The sequence below is a fragment of the Staurois parvus genome, unplaced genomic scaffold (genome assembly GCF_062004578.1).
Source record: "Staurois parvus isolate SC_StPar_1 unplaced genomic scaffold, SC_StPar_1.0 ptg003725l, whole genome shotgun sequence".
Taxonomy (NCBI): Eukaryota; Metazoa; Chordata; class Amphibia; order Anura; family Ranidae; genus Staurois; species Staurois parvus.
In genome coordinates, this window is record NW_028321521.1 from 16,886 (window position 1) to 33,770 (window position 16,885).

Here is a 16,885-nt window from a genome sequence, read left to right on the forward strand (position 1 = left end):
CTCTCCGGTCATCGCTGTCCCCTGCCTTCCTCTCTCCGGTCATCACTGTCCCCTGCTTCCCGCTCTCCACGCTGCCTTGAGTATGACAGTGGCAGAGGCCAGGGGGAAGGAAGGCTCCTAAGTGGTGGGAGTGGTGGGACTGCTGGTCCTGCTGGGACAGTGGCTCAGTCCGGATCCAGACCGCGGTCCGCCATTTAGTGATACCTGTCCTAGGCTATGTTTCTGTGTGTTTCTATTGATGCCCACAGTGCAGGGAGACACAGCCCTAGTCCCTGTATTCAAGGGGGATTTCATAGGACACTGCAAAAGAAAGGAGCCACCCTGGGACCGGAAAATGTGGGGTGGAGGTCATGTGACCGGGGGGGGGGGGGACGTGGGGGGGGTCATGTGACCGGGGGGAAACCGTGGGGTGGAGGTCATGTGATGCAGAAGCTGCATACTCAGTAAGGTGTTCAATCAGCCGCTGAGGGCGTGACATCACTTTTAAGCGCAGACAAGGTTCCCTTTATTTCCTGTCCCCGTGACACCAGTACAGGAAATGGATTTTGCGGTTGTCACCAGAACAAGAAAGAGATGATGAAAACATTGTGAGAAGTTCTCTCCCCCTCCCCCGTGTCTGAGTCGGTTCCCATCGCAGATATTTTATTTATTTTATGTATGGCGGAGTTTGGCTTTAAACATCGGGATGGTCAGAATGAGATGCAGGCGGCTCCTCCGGGGCCTCAATTTTTTCAGTTCTGGGTGGAGTGCTCCTTTAATTGCAACCGTCATTTCTGACTTGCTTACACCTGAAGTCGGAGTGATACGTTTACTCACCTCCAAGTAGCCAATCACATTCACAGTAAGAGAACGCAGGGGGCTCCTGTGATTGGATGATTGAGGTGGTCACCCCTGCACTGCCAGGATATGGGAAGGTTCCTCCGGCGCAGGATCTCGGCACACGTTGGGTAAACATTTGTTTAGTGAGTCCAGTGACTGCAGAGGAGGAATGTCTCCACCCAGAGCAGAAGATGGAGCTTTGGGTGGAGCTCAACTGGATAGCATTCCCATGTAGTCATCGGTGGGTCACAGGTGGGCAACACCTACATAACGGTAGTAGGGGATGGCACTGCCTGGTCACTGGCTGGGTTTGAGGTGGTCAGTGGGTGGAGTCAACTGTGTTTCTGCGGACCAGGACTGAAATGTTGGTAATTTTGGCTCATAATGAAGCCGCAACGCTTTACCATACATGGCGCCTTCACCAAACAAAGTCCCTTTACCATACATGGCACCTTCACCAAACTAAGTCCCTTTACCATACATGGCGCCTTCACCAAACAAAGTCCCTGTACCATACATGGCGCCTTCACCAAAGTCCCTGTACCATACATGGCGCCTTCACCAATGTCCCTGTATTATACATGGCGCCTTCACCAAACTAAGTCCCTTTACCATACATGGCGCCTTCACCAAACAAAGTCCCTGTACCATACATGGCGCCTTCACCAAAGTCCCTGTACCATACATGGCGCCTTCACCAAACAAAGTCCCTGTACCATACATGGCGCCTTCACCAAAGTCCCTGTACCATACATGGCGCCTTCACCAAACAAAGTCCCTGTACCATACATGGCGCCTTCACCAAAGTCCCTTTACCATACATGGCACCTTCACCAAACAAAGTCCCTTTACCATACATGGCACCTTTACCCAACTAAGTCCCTGTACCATACATGGCTTTTCCATACATGGCATCTTTGCCATACATGGCATCTTCTCCATACATGGTATCTTCACCATACATGGCATCCTCTCCATACCTGGTATCTTCTCCATACATGGTATCTTCACCATACATGGCATTCTCTTCATACATGGTATCTTCTCCATACATGGTATCTTCTCCATACATGGTATCTTTTCCATACATGGCATCCTCTCCATACATGGCATCCTCTCCATACATGGCCTCTCCATACATGGCATCTTCTCCATACATGGTATCTTTTCCATACATGGCATCCTCTCCATACATGGCATCCTCTCCATACATGGCCTCTCCATACATGGCATCTTCTCCATACATGGTATCTTCACCATACATGGTATCTTCTCCATACATGGTATCTTTTCCATACATGGCATCCTCTCCATACATGGCATCCTCTCCATACATGGCCTCTCCACACATGGTATCTCCTCCATACATGGTATCTTCGCCATACATGGTATCTTCTCCATACATGGTATCTTCACCATACATGGTATCTTCTCCATACATGGCATCTTCTCCATACATGGCATCTTCTGCACACATGGAATATTTTCCATACATGGCATCTTCTCCATACGTGGTATCTTCTCCATACATGGTATCTTCTCCACACATGGTATCTTCTCCACACATGGTATCTTCTCCACACATGGCATCTTATCCATACATGGCATCTTCTCCATACATGATATCTTCTCCATACATGGTATCTTCACCATACATGGTATCTTCTCCATACATGGCATCTTCTCCACACATGGCATCTTCTCCACACATGGCATATTCTCCACACATGGTATCTTCTCCACAGATGGTATCTTCTCTACACATGGCATCTTCTCCATACATGGCATATTCTCCATACATGGCATTTTCTCCACACATGGCATCTTCTCCACACATGGCATCTTCTCCATACATGGCATATTCTCCATACATGGCATTTTCTCCACACATGGCATCTTCTCCACACATGGCATCTTCTCCATACATGGCATATTCTCCATACATGGCATCCTCTCCATACATGGTATCTTCTCCATACATGGCATCTTCTCCATACATGGTATCCTCTCCATACATGGTATCTTCTCCATACACGGTATCTTTACCATACATGGCATCTTCTCCATACATGGCATCTTCTCCATACATGTCATCCTCTCCATACATGGCATCCTCTCCATACATGGCATCTTCTCCATACATGTCATCCTCTCCATACATGGCATCTTCTCCATACATGGCATCCTCTCCATACATGTCATCCTCTCCATACATGGCATATTCTCCATACATGGCATCCTCTCCATACATGGCATCCTCTCCATACATGGTATCTTTACCATACACGGAGTCTTTGCTATACATAGAGGAAGATTTCCTAAAACTGGAGCCCTCAGAATCGGGTGCAGCTGTACACGGGAGCCAATCAGCTTCTACCTTCAGCTTGTTCAATGAAGCTTTGACAATAAAACCTGGAAGCTGATTGGTTTCCATGCAGAGTCGCCCCGGATTCTGTCTGCTCAAGTTTTTGTAAAATCTCCTACACAGCGTCTTCACCAGTCATGGCGTCTTCACCAGTCATGGCGTCTTCACCAGTCATGACGTCTTCACCAGTCATGGCGTCTTCACCAGTCATGACGTCTTCACCAGTCATGGTGTCTTCACCAGTCATGGCGTCTTCACCAGTCATGACGTCTTCACCAGTCATGACGTCTTCACCAGTCATGGCGTCTTCACCAGTCATGGCGTCTTTACCAGTCATGACGTCTTCACCAGTCATGGCGTCTTCACCAGTCATGGCGTCTTCACCAGTCATGGCGTCTTCACCAGTCATGGCGTCTTCACCAGTCATGGCGTCTTCACCAGTCATGGCGTCTTCACCAGTCATGACGTCTTCACCAGTCATGACGTCTTCACCAGTCATGGCGTCTTCACCAGTCATGGCGTCTTCACCAGTCATGACGTCTTCACCAGTCATGGCGTCTTCACCAGTCATGACGTCTTCACCAGTCATGACGTCTTCACCAGTCATGGCGTCTTCACCAGTCATGGCGTCTTCACCAGTCATGACGTCTTCACCAGTCATGGCGTCTTCACCAGTCATGGCGTCTTCACCAGTCATGACGTCTTCACCAGTCATGGCGTCTTCACCAGTCATGGCGTCTTCACCAGTCATGGCGTCTTTACTGAACACGTCTTACCATCTATGGTATCAATGCCAGTCAGGGTCCATCAGTGCTTGAAATCAGTGTCCATCAGTGCCGCCTATCAGTACTCATCAATGCAGCCTCATCAATGCCTCCTCATCAGTGCCCACCAGTGCAGCCTCATCAGTGCCCATCAGTGCAGCCTATCAATGTCAGTCAGGGTCCATCAGTGCTTGAAATCAGTGTACATCAGTGCTGCCAATCAGTTCCCAGCACTGCTGCCAGTCTGTGCCACCTATCAGTGCAATCTATCAGTGCCCTTCAGTGCTACCTGACAGTGTCCATCAGTGCTGCCTATCAGTGCAAATCAATGCAGCCTCATCAATGCCTCCTCATCAGTGGCCACCAGTGCAGCCTCATCAGTGCCCATTAGTGCAGCCTATCAATGCCCACCAGTGAAGCCTCATCAGTGCCCATCAATGCTGCCTATCAGTGCCCATCAGTGCAGCCTATCAATGTCAGTCAGAGTCCATCAGTGCTTGCAATTAGTGTCTATCACTGCTGCCAATCAGTCTGTCATAGGCTGCTGTGACACTCCAGCAACAATGTTACTTATCGGCACGTGGCTCTTGTCCCTTGCTGGGCCACCCTGGGGTAGGAGGCAGATGTCCCATGGATGCCGCCGCAGGCAATGCACTTCTAGGACACGCCACAACCTCCCGTGCAGCTCAGCAGCCATGTAAACGCAGCACAGCGGTAGAGATGATCTGTGTAACCCTCCCCCTCTTCTTCCATGTTCTGGTTGGGAAGATTATGGCCTTTGTACACCTCAAGAGCCTGGAAATCTGTACTCTGAGAAGCCAAATGTGTTGGATTCACTTTCTGGTGTCTTATTGGAGAGTGAAGTTGCCTGTGGATTTTGCTGAGCCAGCAGGTGATCCTACTGCCTGGACAAATCCCCTCCAATCATGTGATTCAGGTGTTCCAATCCCCTCCATATCTTGTGATTCAGGTGTTCCAATCCCCTCCCAATCACATGATTCAGGTGTTCCAATACCCTCCATATCATGTGATTAAGGTGCTCCAATCTCCTCAATATCATGTGATTCAGGTTCTCCAATCCCCTCCAGATCATGTGATTCAGGTTTTCCAATCATCTCTATATCATATGATTCAGGTGTTCCAATCCCCTCCAATCATGTGATTCAGGTGTTCCAATCCCCTCCATATCTTGTGATTCAGGTGTTCCAATCCCCTCCATATCATGTGATTCAGGTCTTCCAATCCCCTCCATATCATGTGATTCAGGTCTTCCAATCCCCTCCATGGACACAGGTGTATACAATCAAGCCCCTAGGCATGCAGACTGCTTCTACAAACATTGGTGAAAGAATGGGTCGCTCTCAGGAGCTCAGTGACTCCAAGCGTGGTCCCGTGATAGGTGGCCACCTGGGCAATAAGTCCATCCGTGACATTTCCTGGCTACTAAATATTCCACGCTCAACTGTTAGTGGGATTATAACAAAGTGGAAGCAACTGGGAACAACAGCCACTCAGCCACCAAGTGGGAGGCCACGTCACATGACAGGGCGGGGTCAGCGCATGCTGAAGCGCACAGTGCGCAGAAGTCGCCAACTGTCTGCAGAGTCAATAGCTAAAGACCTCCAAACTTGGTGTGGCCTTCAGATGAGCCCAACAACAGTGCGTAGAGAGCTCCATGGAATGGGTTTCCATGGCCGAGCAGCTGCATCCAAGCCTTCCATCACCAAGTGCAATGCAAAGCGTCGGATGCCGTGGTGTAAAGCACGCCGCCACTGGACTCTAGAGCATGGAGACGTGTTCTCTGGAGTGACCAATCACACTTCTCTGTCTGGCAATCCAATGGACGTGTCTGGGTTTGGCGGTGGCCAGGAGAACGGTACTTGCCTGACTGCATTGTGCCAAGTGTAAAGTTTGGTGGAGGGGGGATTTTGGTGTGGGGGTGTTCCTAAGGGGGTGGGCTTGGCCCCCTAGTTCCAGGGAAGGAAACTCTTGAGGCGACATGTTGGACAATTTCATGCTCCCAACTTTGTGGGAGGAGTTTGGGGATGGCCCCTTCCTGTTCCAACATGACTGCCCACCAGTACACAAAGCAAGGTCCATAAAGACATGGAGGAGCCAGTTTGGGGTGGAGGAACTTGACTGTCCTGCACAGAGTCCTGACCTCAACCCCATAGAACACCTTTGGGATGAATTAGAGCGGAGACTGCGAGCCAGGCCTCCTCCCCCGACATTAGTGCCTGACCTGACAAATGTGCTTCTGGAAGAATGGTCCAACCTTCCCATAGACACCCTCCTAAACCTTGTGGACGGCCTTCCCAGAAGAGTTGAAGCTGTTATAGCTGCAAAGGGCGGGGCCAACTCAATATTGAACCCTACGGACTAAGACTGGGGGGCCATTAAAGGTCATGTGTGTGGAAAGGGCGGCGCCAACTCAGTATTGAACCCTACGGACTAAGACTGGGGGGCCATTAAAGGTCATGTGCGTGGAAAGGGCGGGGCCAACCCAATATTGAACCCTACGGACTAAGACTGGGAGGCCATTAAAGGTCATGTGCGTGGAAAGGCAGAAGACCCAATACTTGGAACAATATAGTGTACAAAGGGCTAGTGAAGTTCCAAGCTTTCAGCCTTTCCAGCTCCTCCCACCTGGAGGTGAGCCCCTCTTCTATCTGGGCCCCCTCCCAGGCTCCTCACTCCATCCTCTTCTACTCAAACTCTCCTGCAGCTGAGCAGGCTCAGTTACTCTTAAAGCTTTGTCCTGGTCTCCTGCCAAGCCTCCTGTTAGGGATTGGCCAGGATCTTCTAAGAGTAAAGACCAGCCACGCCTCAGATCCACCCACTGCTTCTAGACCTTTCTCCAAAGTTCTAGAGCAGGAGGAAATTCCAGAGAGGTGACCTGCAGAGCCTCTCAGCTCTGACCCAAATTTGACCCACCTGGTTATCACACCCAGGCTGCTACTCAGCCCTCCTTCCTAACAATTAGAACTAGAGCTCCCCCTAGCTGCATAGGAGGGTGCTATATATTGTAAAGTGCTGAGCCCTGTTGGCGCTATATAAATCCTGTATACCCATAGTAATAGAGCGGCGCCCAAAGGTCAGAGGTCACACTGCAGCCGTTTCAAACATCTTCTGTCGTGAAAATATAGTGTACAGTGCATCTGATGAATCTCAGAAGCCCAGAAGATCCCCACTTGGATCATCCACCCCCTATGGAAGATGGACACAGCCGACCCCCCAACTGACCACCACAGGGCGCTACAGACACCATTTATTGGCAGCCTCTGAACGCTTGTCATTGGCTGATTACAGGAGAAAACAATTCTTCCTTTGACAGATATTTTCCAGTACGAGGGAACTGCGGCAGGTCACATGTCTGCTGATAATCTCTGTGCAAATATAAGAAATCCTGCAAGAAACTCTGCAAAATATTTACTTTCCTTCCGACAAACAACTGCCACTGCAGAGTCTGACCTGTATAAGTAGAGCGCCAACCAATGGCCAAATATCAGAATGCCGGCACTACCTAGTGGCCAAACACAAGGGGCGTTCAAGTCAGGATTTTGGAGGAGTTTCTATAATAAAAGAACACATTTCAAAGGAGTGGGAACTGCATTTATTTTTCTGACATCCTCCCCTGCTACATTTCTACACTTTCCCAGCCTGGAAAGCTCTGGCATGGAAAGATTTGTCGGTACGCCTGAACCATCCTAGGACATCCGGCTTCACCTCCTCATTGGTCACGTTCCCACAGAAAGATTTGTTTCTTGTGCAATTTCAAGATCGATGATCCAGGATCAGACGTTCCTCGTGCTGAATGTTCCCAGGAATGACTGCTGTGGGCCGGGAACCACCACGGCCGGGCTGGTCACTGACGGAGGGACGGCCATCTTTGAAATGTTTCCACCATTCAAATGTCTTACTGCGTGCTGTGCGTCTCATCGCCGTACTGCGCTTGAAGTCTTCTGTAGATATCGGCGGGATTTACTCCTTCGTTCACAGGAAACGTCATCCCCACACGCTGCTCCACGCACGCACCAACGCCGCTGTCCACCATCTTGAATAACGGTTTCTGGACTGGCCCGCCCCTATCAGTAATAGGACACACTGCCACTTACTACTACGTGTAGTACCGCCACTCCGGCATCCCTTATATACCTGGAGAATGAAAAGTGAACGCCCCGCGTAATATAATGCTGGCTCCGGCTCACTGTTCAAGGCGTTGGGAACTCAAGGACAAATCTTAACAGGGCTCTGTCCACAGCAGAGGTACTCGGAGACCTGGCATTCCTGCCAGTACCTTGCATGGCTGCAGAAATGCACGCTGGTGAAAATCTATGTGCATTGGCACACGGACGCGAGCCGGAACACGCATAGTTACGCACGCACTAGCCCAGTTTGGAGCCAGACGGCCTTTATAAGGAGGCCCATCACTCCCTCAAATTGCTGGTTGATCTCTGGCTCCCCAGTACCTTTGACTGTGTTCCTTTGCTACTGTAATCTCATGTTACCGACTTAGCTTGTTCCTGGACCTGTCTTCTCTGTCTGACTCCTGATCTGACACGGCTTGGCTAATGGATATTCTCACCTGCTCTCCTGTGTATGACCCGGCTTGGCTAATGGATATTCTCACTTGCTCTCCTGATCAGACCTCGACTTGGCTAATGGATATTCTCACTCGCTCTCCTGTGTATGACCCGGCTTGGCTAATGGATATTCTGACCCGCTCTCCTGTGTATGACCCGGCTTGGCTAATGGATATTCTGACCTGCTCTCCTGTGTATGACCCCGGCTATCCTATTGACTACGTCTGCTCCAATCTCCACCCGTCATCTGACCTTGGCTTTGAACCGACTAGTCTGTGGCCCTCTGCTACCCTGAAGGCCTGCTTACCTCTCATGGGCACCACCAGTCTGCAGACGCCATTCCAGTGCATCAGCTGTGCTCCTGGGTATACCTCTGACCAGAACTCCTATAGGCGACCCGTGCTACTTTGGGCCCGACTCCTTCTGTCCCATCTCCAGGGGAGTCTGGAACTTAGCTGCAAGGGAAGCCCTCTCTCCATTGGCCACTAACACCAAGTATGTGATAAATCCCCATTGAGCTTCTACTGCTGAGACTGCTCTATGTAACCTTTGTCAGGGCCAGGGGCCGGTTGAAGAGTATACTTCTGACTTGCAGAAATGGAGCATGGCCACCCAATGGAATGACACCACAGTCATCCACCAGTTCTGCCTAGACTTCTCTGAACAGTTAAAAGATGAGCTACCTCATGTTGGATTCCTGTACTCAGTGAGCGAGCTGACTTTTGGCTAGCTACCCAGATTAACGATCATCTCAGGGAGCCAGAATTAGAAGATGGGAGTTTACTGCCTCACTGAAATCATCTACCTTTGTCTGAAGCGGCAATGAACCCGGCATTTCCACAGTCCACTGGTGCTCCTGAACCAAGGCAGCTGGGTCGGGCCACACCAGCCCTGTCTCCTGAGGAGCACCTGAGGTGTCAAAAAGCCAGTCTCTGCTTCTACTATGGGGTCCTGAGTAATTTACTATTGAACTGTCATGTTAGACCAACCAATAAGGAAACCACCATCACCTTTCAGTTCGCTTTGTTGCCGGTGGCTTCTCCCACTTATAATTCATTAGCTTCATCTCTGCAGGGGCCTGAAAATGCTGCTGAAGTCCAAGATATTACTAATAGACACATGTGCTTGCTTCTTCAATGCATTCTTCACCTATCAGACTTTCCTCTATGCCTCAAGAGTTGTGCGTTGCCATCTGGTTAGCTGGTGGTTTTACCATTAAGCCTGAGCTCAAGACACAAGACACCTCCTCTTATTCACAATCCCTTTAGGTCACCATCAGAATTCTGTGCTTTAATGTGATTCTTTCATCCCTGATCCTGATCATCCTGAGAAAACCCAAGTTGTAGACCCATAATCCTAGTATCAATTGGTCATCAGAAGAGGTTGCTTTCCATTCAGACTATTGCCATCACTTGTAAGAGCTTACATCCTAACAGGTAATAGATGTGGGGGGGATGAGCTGTTGGAGAAAGTAAAAATTCAGCTGTGAGGTAGAGGTGGGATAGATGTTCCTGAAGACAAGAGATTCTATGGATCATCTAAAGGTGGACAGCTGAGCAGATTGAGGTAGAGAGTCCAACCAAGGAATTCTGCTTCGATTGACAGAGAAGATAGGGGACATCTCCAAGGCATACCGCAATTTCCTCAATGTCTTCGATGATAAGTGGTCTAACACTCTCTCCCTCCACATTGTATCTACGGTTGCCTGATCGAACTCCTTCTTGGTGAAAATATGCCGTTTGGTTGGGTTTATCCCCGACTCGAACCTGAACAAGTAACACTCAAGGGAGAACTTATCAAAGTGGTTTATTTGGCCATTTACTTCCCCGGCAGGAGCCAGTATTTCTTTTGTCAACGAAAGGATAGGACCCTATGATCCCGATCCTGCAATACCAAGCCCTGAGCACAGTTGCTATCAAGAACCACTACTGGCTCGGGTTAGTTACAGATCCCATCCAGAACCTTCAGTTTGCCAAGATCTTTTCCAAGTTCGACCTTTGTGGTGATCATAAGGTATTCAGGAGGAGACAGCTTTTCATACTAGATTCAGATTCTCAAATGGAATAAGTCCACAACCAGGACTCTTCCAAGAGCTGAGCAATTGGGGGAGAAGGGTCTTAGTAAGAGAGGTGACCAAGAACCCGATGGTCACTCTGACTGAGCTCCAAAGATCCTGTGTGGAGATGGGACAAAGTTCCAGAAGGACAACCATCACTGCAGCCCACCACCCATCTGGGCTTCATGGCTAGACGCAAGCCAAATGAAACTTGAAATTTGCAAAACAAATGAAAGACTGCTTGGAATTTGCAAAAAAAAAGCTTTTGCAATCTCCATGTGGCCTTTCATTTTTCATACATTTTCAAACATTTCTGAGGTTGTTTTCACTTTGCCATTATGGGGTGCTGAGTGTAGATTAAGGAGAAAAAAAATGAATTTAAACAACTGTAGTATCAGGCTGAATCATAACATTGGGGTTGGCGAAGGGGGTCTGAATACTTTATGGATGCACTGTAGATGCTTCCAAAACTGCAGTAGGAGTAATTCTGTCCCAACACTCTGGTTGTGAGGCTCTCCTACAAGCTGTCACTTCCTGCTCCCAGAAGATGCCCTCAGCTATGACATCCATGACAGAGAGTTGCTGGTAATCACTGTGGTATTGGAGCTGCCAAAGCTCCCCAGGGCCCTTTCACACGGGCATTCTGATCAGGTCCACCTGTCAGTTTTCAGGTGGATCTGATCAGGAATTCCATGCAGTCCTATAGGCAGATGTAAACTTACTTGTGTCCATCCATGTCTGCAAAAAAAAAAAAAAAAAACAGAAAAGGACCATGTCCTTGTCCATTATTCTGGTAGCCTGATGTAAATGGACACCGGAATACGTTTACATCCGGCCACCCATAGAGTTGTCACGACTTCTCACAAACTGAACGAGCATGGATGTTAAATACGTACTCACCAGGGGATCTGATCACAGATCTTCTGCTGATTGGAGCAGATTCTTCTCTGTGTGAAAAGGAGCCTTTGGCCACACAAGGCAGCATGGACTGTTTTTTTCCAGATTTGAATTGATGATGCAACCAAGAATGGCAAACCCAATGCCTTGTCTCCCATGTTTTCCAATCACACTGTTCAAGAATTTGTTCAAGAACAAGAATTTCCTTATGATCCTCCTATTTCTGTAATCTCAAATCAAAGAGAACTTTCACTCAACACTCTAATGACGTACAAAATCCTTGTCTCGAAGACCTTCTGGGAATTGTCCTTGGTGCCTGCCATGATCTCCCACTTGCTGGGCACTTTGGCATTACCAAAACACAAGACCTACTACAACAAACCTTGTGGTGGCTGTAGAGCCTTATGCAGGCCATAGACGGGGAGAAAACCGGATGGTTTTTTAACAAAAAAAGAAAAATCGGTTGTTTAATAGGCCAGTAAAAAAAATCGGCCGATTTTCTTCCCATCTACGGCCGACATTTAATTATTCTGTCCCTTCAGAGAGCCCCACTATTATATTTGACATTAAAAAGTATTGCGGTTGCAACAATGTATCTATTTGTATCAATTTTGGATACAGATGTTTTTATTCGGATACAAATAGATACATTGTTGCAACTGCAATACTTTTTAATGTCAAATATAATAGCGGACTGGAATTCTTCTTCTTTCTCTTCTTCTTCTTCTTTCTCTTCTTCTTCTTTCTCTTCTTCTTCTTCTTTCTCTTCTTCTTTATCTTCTTCTTTCTCTTCTTTTTGTTTCTCTTCTTTCTCTTCTTCTTTCTCTTCTTCTTCTTTTTCTCTTCTTCTTTCTCTTCTTCTTCTTTCTTCTTTCTCTTCTTCTTCTTTCTTCTTTCTCTTCTTCATCTTTCTCTTCTTCTCCTTTCTCTTCTCCTTTCTCTTCCTTCTCTTCTTCTTTCTCTTCCTCTTCCTCTTTCTTCTTCTTCTTTTTCTTTTTCTTGCAGGTCACTGCTCATGCGCAGGTTTTTTATCGGTAAAAAGATCAGCTGATTTGCCCATCATTGCCGCGTAAATCGGCCGATCGGCAAAATTGGCTGATTTTTTTCCAACTTTACCGATCAAAAAAATCTGACAAAATCCAGAAAAACGGCCGACCAATTAACCTATTAACTGTGCGAAAATTGGCAGATTTTTGACCCATCTATGGCCTGCATAAGTCTCATTCTGTACTGCCTGGGCTCATGAAAAAGCAGCAGAACCAAGCCATGGAGACTCATCAAGCCTTTACCTGTCCAGACCCACCCTTGGAGCACGCTACCGATGGATTTCATTATAGAGATTCCACTCTCTGAAGGGTAAATTTGCATTTTTGTGGCGGTAAACTAGCTTACCAAATAGCTGATTTTTCACCCAATGAAGGGTAATCCTTCGGCTTCAGTCACGGCAGATGTGTTCACTGGGACAGTGGTGAGGTTTCATGGCTTTCCATATAATATCACATCTGATAGGGGAGTTCAGTTTGCATCAAGATTCTGGCCGTAGTGCAAAAATCGAATGATCCGTATCCATACCTCCCGGTCCTCCGGCTACGACCCAAGGACTAATGGACAAACAGAGAGAACTAACCAAACTCTACAACAATTGCCTCCACTACACTAGGCAACTGGGCCACACTACATGCGATGGCTGAATTCACTTATACCAACGCATTGCATGGGGCCCCTTCTCAATCGCCCTTTTCTAATTATGGGAACCATCTCACTGTTCTGTCAAACCGCTCGTCTGAGTCTTCTGTGCCCGATGTTTCTTGGCCTCAAATCTGGAAGGATCTTTACCAAGACCAGACTAACACCAAGACCAAAGATGACAAGAAAATAGGAGAAAGGCATGTCCTACAGCAGAAATCTGGGCAAAAAAGTCTTTGAACCATGCAGTAGGGCTGTGCCCGCACTGCATGGGCTAATCGCTCGTTTATGTCTAGGGGTAACAACAGTGAAGATATACTTACCGAAGCCCCTGATCCTTGGACCACAAGATTGCCTCTCGGGGGGATCAGGAAGGAATTTTTTTCCCCACTATGAGAACTGGTAGGCACTGTGATAGGTTAAGAGATTCGCAGCTGGCTGCAGATGGCTGGAGGCAGGCATTGTGGGGGCTGAAGGCACTCGAGAGACCTGAAGGCATTGTGGTTGGGTTGAAGGCACTCAAGAGACCTGAAGGCATTGTGGTTGGGTTGAAGAGCACTGAAGAGACCTGAAGGCATTGTGGAGGCTGAAGGCACTCAAGAGACCTAAAGGCATTGTGGTTGGGTTGAAGGCACTCAAGAGACCTGAAGGCATTGTGGTTGGGTTGAAGAGCACTGAAGAGACCTGAAGGCATTGTGGAGGCTGAAGGCACTCAAGAGACCTAAAGGCATTGTGGTTGGGTTGAAGGCACTCAAGAGACCTGAAGGCATTGTGGTTGGGTTGAAGAGCACTGAAAAGACCTGAAGGCATTGTGGGGGCTGAAGGCACTCGAGAGACCTGAAGGCATTGTGGGGGCTGAAGGCGCTCGAGAGACCTGAAGGCATTGTGGGGGCTGAAGGCACTCAAGAGACCTGGGGGCATTGTGGTTGGGCTGAAGGCTCTCGAGAGACCTGAAGGTATTGTGAGGGCTGAAGGCACTCAAGAGACCTGAAGGCATTGTGGTTGGGTTGAAGAACACTGAAGAAAACTATGGGAGGTTGGAGACAATATAGAAGTGGGAGGTAAAGCTGATCCAGGGAATATCCGATTGCCTTTCTGGGGATCAGGATGGAATTTGTTTTCCTTGTAGAAGCAATTTGGATCGTGCTTTGCTGGGAGGTTTTACCTTCCTCTGGATCCACTGTGGGTGTAGGACTGTAACTTTTTTTTTTGTATGGTTGAACTGGATGGACATTTGTTTTTTTTTAGCCAGATTATGTAAGACCGGTCCCTGATGCTTCTGCCCCCCTGCACGCCAGTGGTCTTGTGAATGGACTGTTCCTGACTTCATCGCGCCCATAGACTGAGGATGGCAGGAACAGTCCACTGCTGGACGTGGGGACGCGCGGCTTTCCGGAGGATCAGAGGACGGGGTCAGAGGCGTATTTACCACAAGGCAAACAAGGCATTTGCCCAGGGCGGCATTTTTTAGGAGGGCAGCACTGCCCCCTAGAAGAAAGGACATACGCGGTATGTGGACCACGTTGGATCCGTGACAGGCTGCGGGCTGCTTGATGGTGTATGCAGAGCCCGATTGTCGTTCCTGGGGGTGTTCATAGCTGTGAAAGTGCCTTTTTCTTTGTTGCTGGCGTCCGATTCTTTTGTTGCCTAGGGCAGCACAAAACCTAAATACACCCCTGGACAGGGTCAGTATAGCTCTTCCATAAACCCTGGGACAAAACGAGCAGCTCCCCCATGCGGTGCCGGCACAGCCCCGCTCCATGGGGGAAAATATTCATGGAGTTCTGCTGTAAAGTCCTACTAAAGGCAAGAGTTTTTTTTTCGGAGGGGGAAAGCAGGGTTATAACCAGGGGCGGACTGACCATTCGAGCACTCGGGCGCTGCCCGAGGGCCCGGGGTCAGTAGGGGGCCCCATGAAAGGCCCCTGGTACCTTTTATAAGCTTTTTTGGGTGTGCTTTGAGTGTGGGCAAGGAAACAGGGACCCCATGATCCCCTATTGCCCGGGGGCCCCATGAGTTGTCAGTCCGCCCCTGGTTATAACCCATCTTTTTTTTTTTTGCCATGTGTATCCCATTGGGGAGATTTACCTTCACTTCTTGTGGCTTACCCAAACAGGAAGTGAGAGGAAATCCCTCCTAAATGAGGGAATTCCTCACAAGAGCCAGTGTCCCCAACTGGAAGATGTCTCCACTATTCCTATTGTGGGGACAACCCAAAATTGAAGATTGTTTTCACTCAGGACGAGTAGAGAGGGCGGAGCTCCCTAACTGGGGCAAAGGCAGCAATACAAACCTGAAACGGGTTCTCCGAATCCTTCCCCAGTCTCTCTACAATTAAAAAAAAAATGCCTTTAGTTATACTTTTTGGGGTAATTTACTAAAACTGGAGCCCTCAGAATCTGGAGCAGCTCTGCTCAGCGGCCAATCAGCTTCCAACTTCAGCTTCTTCAATGAAGCTTTGATAATAAAACCTGGAAGCTGATTGGTTCCTATGGAGAGCTGCCCCAGGTTTTTCACTCTCCAGTTTTAGTAAATCGACCCCTTTAGGTCCGAGGACCGTGCATGGCTTTCCACTTCTGGGACGTTCGTTCCCCACTCAGGAAATCGCCATCCTGTAGCAGTTCAATTCACCATTTCAGATTCACTGAAGATTCACCCACAATTTCACACCTCTTGCCTGAAATCTGTGACACGGACCCCCTTTTCTTGGCAGATCGGTTCCTCTGCCTCCTCAGGCTCTGAATCCGGGTTCAAATGAAATTTCCAGTTTGCAGAAACGCACTACAGTCCATTTAACATGATTTGCTTCGGATCCAGTTCACATCTGTGCGTTCTGAGCCACTGCGTTTTTTTGGAAAGGGTCAGGGACTGCCCCGGGACTGCCCCCCCTCACCCCCAGTAGATTGTGTTTTGCATGTTATAGACTTCAATGGACCCCACAACAAAAACGCAATCCATTTTTTATGCATTTTGGGGGGGATTTGGCAATCGGAAAGTATTGACTTTGATGCGGCTTTGGATAGATGCAACTTTGGTGTGAATTTACACTCTCTGCACTCAAGTAGCATCAAAGTTGCACCCATCCAAAGTCCTGACCAATCCGCACCCATCCAAAGTCACATCAAAGTTTTACCCATCCAAGCCGCACCCATCCAAAGTCGCATCCAAGCCGCACCCATCCAAAGTCGCATCAAAGTTTTACCCATCCAAGCTGCACCCATCCAAAGTCCCATCCAAGCCGCACCCATGCAAAGTCCCATCCAAGCTGCACCCATCCAAAGTCGCATCCAAGCCGCACCCATCCAAAGTCCTATCCAAGCCGCACCCATCCATAGTCCTATCCAAGCCACACCCATCCAAAGTCGCATCAAAGTTTTACCCATCCAAAGTCCTATCCAAGCCGCACCCATCCAAAGTCGCATCAAAGTCAATACTTTGCTATCGCCAAAAAAACCCCCTGCAAAATGAATCGAAAAAGCAAAATGCATCGTGAAACAGCACAATCCTCAATCTGCACAGCTGTGAACAGAGCCTTACCCTAGGTTCATGCCTAAGCGTTTTCTGCATTTTGCAGAATCGCAGTACAGTCCATTTAACATGATTTCCTATGGGATGGGTTCACATCTCCACGTTTTCACCCCGGTGCGTTTTTTGGAAAGGGTCAGGGACTCTTTTGAACGCAATAAGTTGCGTTTTTTGTTCTACAGACGTCAAT